At 37.9% G+C, this 13,072-nt stretch overlaps 1 protein-coding gene and 1 non-coding gene across 6 annotated transcripts in view; one reads left to right on the forward strand and one right to left on the reverse strand.

Annotated features, from left to right (window-relative positions):
* The window catches only part of PDE5A (phosphodiesterase 5A), a 138,473-nt gene that overhangs the window by 77,090 nt on the left and 48,311 nt on the right, over window positions 1-13,072 (reverse strand). The gene's annotated exons all lie outside the window — the stretch shown is intronic.
* On the forward strand, window positions 456-582 carry LOC117086533. Its single transcript, XR_004438429.1, has one exon. It is a non-coding gene; the product is annotated as a small nucleolar RNA SNORA11 (small nucleolar RNA).

Genomic DNA, 13,072 nt, shown 5'->3' on the forward strand with positions numbered 1-13,072 from the left:
TCCTGCGCTCAAGCAGTCCTTCCGCTTTGGCCTCCCAAAGCGCTGGGATTACAAACACACAATAAGATAGAAGAAATAAATTCAATGATTTATAGCATAGGAGGGTGACTATACTTAACAAAAATGCATTGTATTGGGGTAATAGACACCAGAAATACCCTCATTTGATCACTATGCATTATATACATGTACCAAAGTTTCACATATACCCTGTAAATTTGTACTAATAAATAAATAAATAAATAAATAAATAATAAATATTAAGAAAAACAAACCAAGTTCTATCAAGAGACTATTAGCCCAGGAAAACATAGTCAGTCCTTTGTATTAAACTGTGATACAAAATATTTGACACAAAATTTTCAAACCCACAGCAATAAAAATAACATCAAATAAATATGTAGGACAATTATATACAGAACACTCACATTATATTAGGTAGTATAAATAATCTAGGGGTGTGCTCAGAGCAGGGGGCTGAAGAATGGCTCCTCTGTTTACAACACATGGAACAGGCATCTGGGGTCACTGTGACAAGGGGCACAAAACTTGTGGCTCCCTAAGAACAAATGTCCTACACGTGTAACAAAAAAAGTAATCCAGAGATGATTTACAGTGTATGAGAGGATGTGTGTAGGTTTTATGCAAATATTATACCTTTTATATAAGGGACTTGAGCATCCACAGATTTGGTATGAGGGAATGGAGTGGAGTCCTCAAATCAATCTCTCTTTGTATACTGATGGACAACTGTGTATCTAATAGGTATATGTGCCTCCATCCCCAGAAGGGTGACATTTGAAAAACGACACTAATAAAAACAGATAAAAAATAGAAGAAAAGGCACAGTGTTTGTTCAGGGTTGCATACACAGTAAAAGACAAATAACAGTTTAATTCTCTGACTTTAAGGATCCTGAGCAAAACTAGCACCCTCTGCCCTTCATGTTCATATAAAGTCAGTCCTTCTTTCTGCTGTCATCCATTGCTTCTTTAAACAGATTAGATCATTGTCTTTAAATCAAGTAACTGCTAACTATAGGCTTTGAAATGTCCGTTTTTAAAGACAGCTTTTACTCTAAGTATATGTCAGACTCCATATGAGCGGCAGCACCCCGAAAAGCATTAGCTTCCATATCAGAATGTCCATTCACTTTTGCCTACCTGCTGGCTAACTGTACTCTCAGATACAGGTACTCCATGCTATTTTTGTAAAAGCGCAAAAAAGCCTTTCTGTTTTCTATTTTACTGGCACTATGCACAGCACAAATAGATGTTATGTCCTCAAAGGGCTGAGTGTTCTTTTAGGAATGCAAAAGCCAAGACTTGACTCTCACTGGGTGAGCAGTGTGGAATGTGACAGCTGGTTGTTTCAGGGCAACTGATCATTGCCACAGTGAGCAATTTCTTCTTCAATAAGCAGCTGCCCCAGACATTTTCTGAGGCCGTACATCAATCCCAATACATTTCCCCATCCCCAGTTCAGGGGATGCTCAGCATGGAAACTAAAAGCAAAGGAGGAAAGGACAGACTATAAATCATAGCTATCCCTCTCTCTCAGCCTCAGAAGATCTCCATTGCAATGACAGGACTCAAGACAGTCTAATCTGAGCCAAATACAAACTTTACTAAGAAAACTAGAACTTAACAATATATAGAGGAGTTAGGGGAGAATTTTCCCTAGTGCTCTTTTCAAACTTTTCTTTGACTCATTTATTCATTCTGCCATAAATACTGTATTCAATAACTACTAAGTGCCTTTATGTACCAGTAGTGAAGAAAACAGAAGAAAATCCCTGTCCTCATGGAGCTGACATTCTAATCAGTGTTAGGCTTGGGAATCCCACCCCCATACTCTCTCCCCACCTGCTTTACAGATGAGAAAACTGAGAGTGAGAGAGTTGACACAACAGATCCAGGCTTTCTGACTTCTCTTCTGAATCCTAAGGAATCAAGTTACGGTAATATTCCATGTGGTAGGCAAAATAATGGCCCCCAAAGATGTCCTTGTCCTAATCTCTGGAACCTATGAATATGTGACCCTTAAATGACAAACGGGGCTTTTGATATGTGATAAAGTTAAAGATCTGGAGATAGGGAGATTATCCTGAATTATCTAGGTGGGCCCAATGTAATCACAAGGTCCTTGTAACGAAAAATGGAAGCAGGAGAGGCAGAGTCAAGGAAACATTTGACAATGCTATTCTGCAGGTTTTGAAGACAGAGGAAGGGGCCATGAGCAAAGGGGTACAGGCAGCCTATGGAAGCTAGAAGGGGCAAGAGAACAGGTCTGTTTCTAGAGACTCCACACAGAAACACACCCCTGTAGATGCCCTGATTTTAGCCCACTGAGAATTATTTAGACTCTGAAGTCCAAAGCTTCAAATAAAATATGTGTGCTATTTTAAGTCACGAAATTTCCGGTAGTTTTTTTACAGCAGCATTAAGAAACCAATAAATTCCATCCGATTATGATTCCTATATTCTTGCATTCTTTTTCTTCTTCTCCACACCTCATTTTATCTCTTCTGTTTCACTATGTAAATCCTCACTGTCTTTGAAGAACATGACATCTCATTCCTAATCATCTTTCTGCCTTCAGTCTATCTTTGACACTTCAGCCAAATTTATATTCTTGGGGCACTGTTGTGCATACACAGATCACCTCATTTCTCAAAAAGTTTAATGGTTTCACCCATCTACAGAATAAAAATTAAAGACTCTACCTAACATTCCACACCCTCAACTTAACTAGATCACTTACATGGGTCTTTGGATTAGAATACTGCCATGTCGTTTGTTCACATAATTCCTTGAAATATCACCTTTCACCTTCTCTACTGAGGCCAAATCTCCAAAAAAAATCTTCCCTTCAAACCTACCCCTCGAAACTCTGTGTGGCAGTTGTATATGCCCTACACCAGACAGGGTGTTCCTTTTTAACCTTTTAAGCTCATTTTCTTTACTCACATCCTAGCCCTGCAAGTAGACTGTTTTCTAAGGACATGATTTATATTTTATGCTTTATGCTACTAACAACACTTTGCATTGTTTTACATGTACTCAAAGGTTGAATAGTATTTGCTGTTGATGATAATGGGAGAAATGCCAGCAAGAATAAAATTTTTTAGGGTGATGTACTAACTGAACAATGCACATTCAAATAATAATTAATTATGTCTTCCCATTTTTGGCTCTAGCCTTTGCTTAAGATTAAGAAATCCATCCATATCTGAGAACTTTGTGTGGCAGTAAAAACTTTATGTTCTTAATAAGCCATTAATTATGGAGTTGAAACTTATAGCCTAAGGTAACACTGGAAGATAAAAGAAAGAAAAGCTTGAGATTATTTAATTTTTAATTTAAAAAGTATAGAAAAATCACAAAGAATGAGATAGTAAGCATTCATGCCTTTGCCATCTAGAACAGTGGTAGTGTGAGACTTGTTAAAATACAGTTTCGTGGGTCTACCCTCTAAATTTCAGATTTTGTAGATCCAGACTGGGGCCTGTATTTCTACAAGTTCTCAGATGATTACAAATGCTGCTGGTCCAGGGACAAAAGACACGTTGAGAACTACTAATATAGAATTACTAAATGTTAATATTTGGTGATGATTCCTTTATTAATACTATTAAATTAAGATAAAATTAAATTGGACTTCCTCTTTCCAGTCTCATTCTTCTTCTTCCTGTTCTTCCTACCATAGTCAACCTTCTTCATCATACTGTTAAAAAATATATAAATCTATATACAAAACATAGTACTTTTATCTTTCAAAAAGGTTTCTTAAATGAAATAATACATAGGAAACATTTTGCAACTTCCAATTATATTCAATGTTGTTTTTTAAGGTCAATTCATATAGATCTGGTTCATTCATTTTACATACAATATTGCATTCCATATCAAACTGTATTCATTTGATCGCCAAAGAATGGATGTCTGAGTTGTTTGCAACTTTTTACTACTATAATCTTTGAGAAACGTCTTTGTATATTCTTCTTGTGCACATGTGCAGCAACTTCTCTGGTTAAATCTTCAAAAAGATTACAGAAATGTATACCTTTACTAGCAAGGCATAAGAATCTCCATTAACCTCACATCCTTACAAGCGTCTGGTGTTATCAGACTTTTTCAATGTTTGTCAATCTGATGGGTATAAAACTGTATATCATTGTTGCTTTAATTTGTATTTTCCTGATTACTAGAGAGAATGAACATCTTTTTTATTGTTATTGGCTAACCTGGTATCCTCTTCTGTGTTGCCTGTATGTACATTAGCCAATTTTGACCATTTTAGTTATGGTTTTAGGGTGGGCTCTTATTAATGGATTTTAGAATCAAAGTTAGATATTTCTTTAAGTGACTGGTAAGATTGATTTCATCCTTCTGTATATACAGGCTATTTATCTTTATACCTACTTTATATCTCAAGAGAATGTTTACAGATATTCCATGGTTGGGGGATGAGACAAGGATAAACAGAGGAGAATGGTGCTTTTAGTTTACTCTCACAGCCTTCATGGCTACGAATGGGCAGCCAAGTAAGTTGGAGAGAAGCGTCTAAGGAATTGAAAGACATAAAAAAGCAGTGCCCTGAAGATAACTGGCATCAGAAATAACATGATCAATGCCATTGTTTCTAATACAGTTATGAAATCTCCTCCTCACTAAAACCAGAAAAATTCAAATGCTAAAGAATTTGCCATTAAAAAAAGGAGAAGGGAGGGCTTGCCATGTAATAGGCACTTTGTGACTGTTCATTCATTTAATCCTTGGCATAATTCTTTAATTATCATCCCCATTTTATCACAGAGCAATCCGATGTTCAGAAAACTTACATAACTAGTTCAGGAATATGCAGACCCAGACATTCTCTAGACTTGATTCCAAGGGCTACAATTCTTTCTACTAATCCCCATAGGAAAAAGTGAAATCAGCCCTAGTATAAAATATAGGCTTTTTGTTTTTTTGTTTTTTTGAGACAGAGTCTTGTTCTGTTGCCCAGGCTGGAGTGTAATGGCGCACTCTCGGCTCACCGCAACCTCTGCCTCCTGGGTTCAAGCAATTCTCCTGCCTCAGCCTCCTGAGTAGCTGAGATTACATGCGCCCACCACCATGCTTGGCTAATTTTTGTATTTTGAGTAGAGACGGGGTTTCACCATGTTGGTCAGGCTGGTCTCAAACTCCTGACCTTGTGATCTGCCCACCTTGGCCTCCCAAAGTGCTGGGATTACAGGTGTGGGCCACCGCGCCCAGCCAAATTATAGGCTTTTATGGACTATTCTTTTATACTCAAGGAATCATGGAGACCAAGGGTCCTCCAGTACACACCAACGCTTAGTCTTTAGATCTCATAAGTATGGTTATCTTCTTAATGCACATTTTCATCAAAGGAAATGGAACAACTTCAAAATTATAACTCTAAGAAACAAAGACAATCCAATGTGGCTGCTAAAAGTTGTCTTCTTGGACTTAGATTATAAGTCTCATAACAAGTTTTCACAGTCAAGAACCACTTATGCAACATTAAAAAAAAAAATTCGATGTATCAAGGAAAAGTGAATAATAATGCAGTATCAAAAATAAGTAGATTCTTCAAGAAAAAGCAAAACTAATTTGTGGTGACAGATATAAGAACACTGTTGCCCATGGGTGGTGAGGACTGATTAGGGAATTAGTTATACAGATATATGCATATTTTTCAAAACTCATCAAATTGTACATTAAGATCTCTGTGTTTCACTGTACATGAATTTTAAAGCATTTTAAAAGCAAATGAATATGTAATTGCTGAAGGTATGTGAAAGTGGGTGCCCATGTGCCAAGTTCCCAGCTGTCTAGGTAATGTTGAAGCAGGCTGAGGTCCTGATCATTTGTTCTGTGCTATTAGGCAGGATGGTCACTCCCCAGATGGGGCTAGGGCAAATCCAGGCTCTGGGGGTCAGTAGCTGTCCTGCCCCAGGAACATCCTGTGGGAATAGAGTCAACCTGAGACTGGGGTTCTTCCCCATGAGGAAATGCTTGGCATAATTGTTGATCCTAGTGTTTATTCTCATCTCTTTGAACAATTAAAAAAAAAAATTCCCCTCCTGCCAAATAGTAAACTCTCTGCCACACTAGCTTTTAAGTAATGAGGTAAAGCTCTTAAACCTAGAACTAAAGGGACTTTTTGCCTTATTAGATCTTTCTGTCCCTTGAGATACAGAGATTCTGTCCAGAGACAGAACAGCACATAGCCATTGTGAGCAAAGTCTCCATATAAGCCCTTTAAAAACTGCCAGAGACACAAAGGTTACATAGCAGAAAAGAGCCTGCTGTCTTTCCCATGGCAGGGTACATTCAGTGTTTACTGTTGTTGTTTAACTTTCCATTCCTCCATTTGTCTGGCTTTGCAACATTCTCAGAAGGAAGAAGTGGACATTTTCTGACCCCCACGAAGTGAGAGCTCTGCAGTAGGCACTGCCACATTCCTCATCTCACTAGGAATTCAAAACCACCCTATGTGTTTGCACTTTATGCTGAAATTTTACAAACCAGTCGCCTAAAGCAAAGACAGAAGAAACTTGCTCAAGGAATCACTGCCCCTAAGCCAGCACAAGACCAAGTCATTTTTGCTACAAAGTCAGAGGTCTTTCTTTCACACTCTGCCTCTCTGCCTAAGTGAGAGTAAGCCCAAAATGTCAATAAAAAATTTTGTATATCAACACAGGTTATACAAGTTGTACTTCATATCAGAATAATTCCACCACTGTTTATGTTCACCTTTACACAATACATTGCCAAAAATGACTTCAGAGCCCTGGATCTATTTAATAATGAAGATTTATTTTAAGGGTGATATCCTGCCTGATGCCAGGTGTTGGCCTGCAAAGCATAGGCTTACCCTGGACAGTGTTGTTGGATTTGGACTCTGTTAAATCAAGATCAAGTTTGTTCCAGCATTACCTGTACTTATTATGAGTCCATAGCCTTGTAAAATGCCCTGCCAATAAAGCCTCCTGATAATTACAGTGTAGAGTGGTGTGCCCATAATGGGCACCTAATACAAACAGAAAATAGGTAACACAGCAAAAATGGTAAAAAGCAAATTTTGTGCATCAAAACGCTAAACAGGCTGAATAAAATTTAAAAATTAAAGTTGGTATCAAAGGGGTTGAGAGAACGCCTTCTTTACTAGAGCTGAACTAAGTGTTTGGATCACTGCTATTGCCTCTGCTGGTCTAGCTAACCACATACATAGCCATTGAAAGCTAGATATCCATATAATTTAACATAAGATATTCAAGAAAAACGTGTGTGTCGTGTATATATATGTACACACATAATTTCTTTACATTCTAAGTCCTTCATATGGAGAACATAGCTTATGTTCTCACAGCCAAAACATAATTTTATCTCTAAATATTATCCCTCCAAATGGAAGATGTGCCTGAGAATGTATGAAAGCACAGATGCAGACATCTGTCTCACTAGCGAAACTCCTAGTTGTAGGTGTCACCAGCAAAAAAAGACATGACCTCTTCTCCGTAGCTGTGCCAGTTAATGAAGTAATTGTAGACATGCCTCAGAGATACTGTGGGTTTGGTTTCAGGCAACGGCAATAAAGTGAGTTACACATATATTTTGGTTTCCCAGAGGATATAAAAGTTATTTTTAGACTATACTGTAATTTCTTAAGTGTGCAATAGCACTATGACTAAAAATCAATGTACACACCATAATTTAAAAATACTTTATTGCTGAAAAATGTTAACAATCACCTTAGTCTTTAGCTAGCTATACTTTTTGCTGGTGAAGGGTCTTACTTTGATGTTGATGTCTGCTGAATGATCAGGGTGGTGGTTGCTGAAGGATAGGGTTGTTGTGGAAATTTCTTAGCATAAGACAACAATGAAGTTTGCCACCACAGATTGACTCTTCCTTTCATGATAGATTCCTCTGTAGCATGTGATGCTGTTTGATAGCATTTTACCCACAGTAGAACTTCTTTCAAAATTGGAGTCAATATTTTCAAGGCGTGCCACTGTTTTATCAACTAAGTTTATGTAATATGCTAAATTATTTGCTGTCTTTCAACAATATTCACAGCATTTACAGCAGAGGTAGAGTCCATCTCAAGAAACCACTTTCTTTGCTCATCCATAAGAAGCAACAGTTCACCTGTCCAAGTTTTATCATGAGATTGCGGCCATTCAGTTACATCTTCTGGCTCTACTTCTATTCTAATTCTCTTGGTACTTCCACAAGATCTGCAGTTACTTCCAACAGTGACATCTCAAACCCTTCAAAGTCATCCATGAAGGCTGGAATCAACTTCTTCCAAATTCCTATTCATGTTGATAATTTGACCTCCTCCCATAAATCACAAATGTTCCTAATGGGATATAGAATGTTGCGTCCTTTCCAGAAGGTTTTCAATGTACTCTTCCCAGAGCCACCAGAGGAATCCCTATTTAGGTCAGTTATGGCCTTACGAAATGAATTTCTTAAATAATAAGACTGGAAAGCAGAAATTAGTCTTTGCTCCAATGACTGCAGGCTGCAGAATGGATGTTGTATCAGCAGGCATGAAAACGACATTGATTTCCTTGTGCATCTTCATCAGAGCTCCTGGGTGACTAGGTGTACTGTCACAGAGCAGTAATATTTTGAAAGAAATCATTTTCTCTGAACACTAGGTCTCAATAGTAGGCTTAACATATTCAGTAAATCACGCTGTAAACAAAGGTGCTGTCATCTAGGCTTTGTTGTTCCATTTGCAGAGGACAGGCTGAGTTGAATTAGCATAATTCTTAAGGGCCCTAGGATTTTTAGAATGGTAAGTGAGCACTGGCTTCTACTTAAAGTTACCAGCTGCATTAGCCCATAACAACAGAGTCAGCCTGTCCTTTGATGCTTTGAAGCCAGACATTGACTTCTTCTCTCTAGTTATGAAAGTCTGAAATGGCATTTTATTCTAACAGAAGACTGTTAAGTCTATATTGACAATCTGTTGTTTAGCATAGCCACCTTCATCAATGATCTTCACTAGATCTGTATAACTTGCGAAAGCTTCTCCATCAGTACTTGCCGCCTCACCTTGCACTTTTGTGTTATGGAGATGGCTTCTTTCCGTAAACCTCATGAGACAACCTCTGCTAGCTTCCAACTTTTCTTCTGAAGCTTCCTTACCTCTCTCAACCTTCACAGTATTAAAAAAGTTAGGGCCTCGCTCTGGATTTTGGGCTTTGGCTTAAGAGAATGTTGTGGCTGGTTTGATCTATCCAGACCATTCAAACTTTATGTGAGCAATAAGGCGATTTGGCTTTCTTAGCGCTCATGTGTTCATTGGAGTAGCACTTGTAATCTCCTTCAATAACTTTTCCTTTGTGTCCACAACTTGGCTAACTGGCACAAGAATCCTAGCTTTTGGCCTATCTCGGCTTTCAACATGCCTTCCTCACTAAGCTTATTCATTTCTAGCTTTTGATTTAAAGTGAACACTTGAACACTTAGAGAACGCTATAGGGTTATCAACTGGCTTAATTTTAATACTGTTGTGTCTCAAGGAATAGGGAGGCCAAAGGAGAAGGAGAGAGACAGGGGAACATGAAGAACGCGAAAGTTTCGGTGAAGTGTGTTCAAGAGAGAATGGAAGGAAATGGAAATGGCAAACACGGCCTGTATAACTCTTTCAAAGAGTTTTGTTCTGGTGATGATCAGAGAAATGAGGTGGTAAAGCAGATGTGTGATCCAGTGCGTGTTTTGCTTTTGTTTTCAAGATGGGAGAAATAGCATGTTTGTATGCTGATGAGCAGATTTGGTAGCCAGGAAAACTTTAGTTCTGGACATAGAGGAGAGAACTGCTGAGCTAATTTCTTTGACCACGCGAACCAGGGATGGGGAGGCAATGTAGAGATTTCAGGGGAGAAGAGAAAGGATTAGACTGTAAAACAATACATACAAAAGAAAAAGAGCTGTTTTGTTCCCCACAAACCAATGACTTATTTTAGGAAATATGACAACTTTCCCCCTTTATAACTTATCTACAAAGCTAGAAAGTATTTTAGATTTGTCCTTCTCCCTCATTCCTCCATCAAATCAATCACTAAACCTCCTAAACAAAAGTGTAACAAATCTACAAAAAACTCTTTAGCAGCTTTCCTGCCTCTAAACAAAGTACTCTCTCTGCTTATGAACAAATATGGAAGTTAACTATAAAAATATATCAAGTGTCAAATTATGTGGCTCTGGGTTAGAAGCGAATAAAATGGTTCGAACTTACTGCTGTGGCCACCCAGATTTTTAAATAATAGCAAATACTTCCTGGCATTAAAAAAAATTCAGTACCTCCTTTGCATGACATTAGAAGGCTCTTCTTGATCTTGCCTCTGTCTACCTGTCTGACCTCATTTCCAGGCACTTCCCTCCTTCTACTGGATACTCAAACAGTGTAGCAAAGTAATAGATATATTCCCTTTGCTCTCAGTCCGTCAACAGAGGCAGAAAACAATGGCGCAGAAAGATATGATAGAGACATACCAATGAGCATTTCCTGTGGATATTAAGCAGTGAGTATTTATATTACGTGCAAACAGAGATCTTATGTAGATCTGTTAGTATTTGTGGCACAGTATTTTAAAAGTCTTAGCCAGGTGCAGTGGCTCATGCCTGTAATCCCAGCACTTTGGGAGGCTGAGACGGGTGGATCACAAGGTCAGGAGTTTCAGACTAGCCTGACCAACATAGTGAAATCCCATCTCTACTAAAAATACAAAAACTTAGCCAGGTGTGGTGGCAGATGCCTGTAATTCCAGCTATTCGGGAGGCTGAGGCAGGAGAATCGCTTGAACTCGGGGGGTGGAGGTTGCAGTGAGCTAAGATCATGCCACTGCACTCCAGTCTGGGCGACAAGAGTGAAACTCCGTCTCAAAAAAAAAAAAAAAAAAAGTCTTTTAATACCTCAGTAATTTGCCACCATACAAAGAGGCAGACATCTTCCTCTTTTTCTCCTTAGTCTTCCCTTTTTCATGCTCTACTTCCTCTTTTCCCTCTGATTTAAGACAACCTTGAACACCAATTTTTGTGTAAACCTTTGTGTAAACCCAGTCTACATTGCCTCTCCTCTGGTAGTTCATATTATTTTTTAGTACATGAAAGGTGATAACTCAAAATGATTTTAAGAGATCATTTTAATTAATGAGCACAGTTCCTCTTTTATCCTCTGGCTAGTTTTAAGGAAAGAGAAAATAAACATGGATATATATGTTCTATATAATAAATAATGAAAGTACATTAGTACTATGTCTAGTAGGTTAAAGTGCCTCCACAAATTCTCTGATACTACTCTTTTCAAGAGCTGGAGCCTAATTCCCTTCCTCTTGAGTCGGGTGTAGAACTTAAAGTCTCACTGCTAAAGAACAGAATGCCAGAAAAGTCTTGGTGATGGACAACTTTGGAGACGAGGTCATATAGAGCACTACTGCTTCCTCCTTGCTCAATTTTTTTTCGAATTGCTCACTCTGGAGAAGTCAGCTGCCATGATGTAAGGACACCGAGCAACTTATGAAGAGTCCACATGGTGAGGAACGAAGCATTTTTCCCAAGAACTTCTTGAAAATGGATGATCAAGCATAAGTCACGTAGCCCCTGCTCACATCCTGACTGCGTGAGATACCTGAGCCAGAAGGAACCAAGCTTGATAAGCCACTCCAGAATTCCTGAACCACAAAAACTGTGAGATTCTGTTCGTTCAGAATCACTTAGTGTAATTTGTTACGTTGCAAGAGATAACCAATACTGCATAGTACTCAAGATTATCAAATAATTTGTAATAATCAAATAGATCTAGAATTCTAAATCCAGGTCATTTTCACTCCATTTCACTAGTATAAACTGATGGAAACAAATTTAAAAATTTTTGTAAGATCCTCATCTCTTGCTCTTTGATTTCAATTCAGCCTAGACTATTAATTTCCATTCTATGATCAAAAGCAAGTGGAGATTTAGCATAGACTATTAATTTCCATTCTATGGCAGAAAACAAGCAAATGGAGATTTTTAGATAAGCATTTAATAAGAATACAAGGTACTTAACAGTTGATAAAGTACTTCACTTATGTAATCTTAGACATTAATGGATAAGTATAGATGTTTGTACATATCTATTGAGAGCAGCAATTTCATTAACAATCACTTTAACTCTTCAAGAATGCATGAAAACATGAAAATTATTTTATAGTCAAAATCCACCCCAGGGTCCAATTATATGATGTCGGGTTAGATATTATACAAAGAAATGTTTTATGCTTATCTGGTTCCAGACCCCTAATATACATTATTCAGGGACTATGTAAAACTTCTCAAAATTAAATTTATAAATCATCTATTAAATTAAAAATGTCATGTATTCCAAAAAGTGCTGGAATGGTTATCTTGAAATTACCAATGAAGATAAGTTTCCTATTGAATAAAACATAGCATTTAGTATGAACCAAATTTTCTGATCATTAAAAATAGGATACCATTTGGGCACACAAAGCCTACCACATTAATTTAATCTTCAGTTTCAAGTTTTTATTCACTCTTTCTTTTTCTTCTTGATCAGTAGTGTAGACTTGGGGATTTCACACATTAACACTATGTTTTTCATCCCCTGCTCTTAAGAAACATTCTTCTTTTAGGAAAGCAGTTAACATCTTCATAATATATACTTTGTTATTTAAAGGGCAGTGTGCAGAAGGAAAAAGAAAGGATCATCACTATCACAACCTCAAGTCCAGAACAAACAGAAACTTTGAGGAGAACTTTTGTTTCTAAAACAAAGCTACAAGAAAGAATACTGTGGGGAATAAATGCAGTGAACAATTTGTAACTTTTCTTTTTTTTTTTTTTTCAGCCTGGAGTGCAGTGGCGAGATCTCAGGGCACTGCAAACTCCACCTCCCTGGTTGAAGCAATTCCCCTACCTCAGCCTCCTGAGTAGCTGGGATTACAGGTGCACGCCACCACACCTGGCTAATTTTTTTGTATTTTTAGTAGACACTGGGTTTCACCATGTTGGCCAGACTGGTCTCAAACTCCTGACCT

Source organism: Trachypithecus francoisi, unplaced genomic scaffold, assembly GCF_009764315.1.
Source record: "Trachypithecus francoisi isolate TF-2019V2 unplaced genomic scaffold, Tfra_2.0 Lachesis_group1, whole genome shotgun sequence".
Lineage (NCBI taxonomy): Eukaryota > Metazoa > Chordata > Mammalia > Primates > Cercopithecidae > Trachypithecus > Trachypithecus francoisi.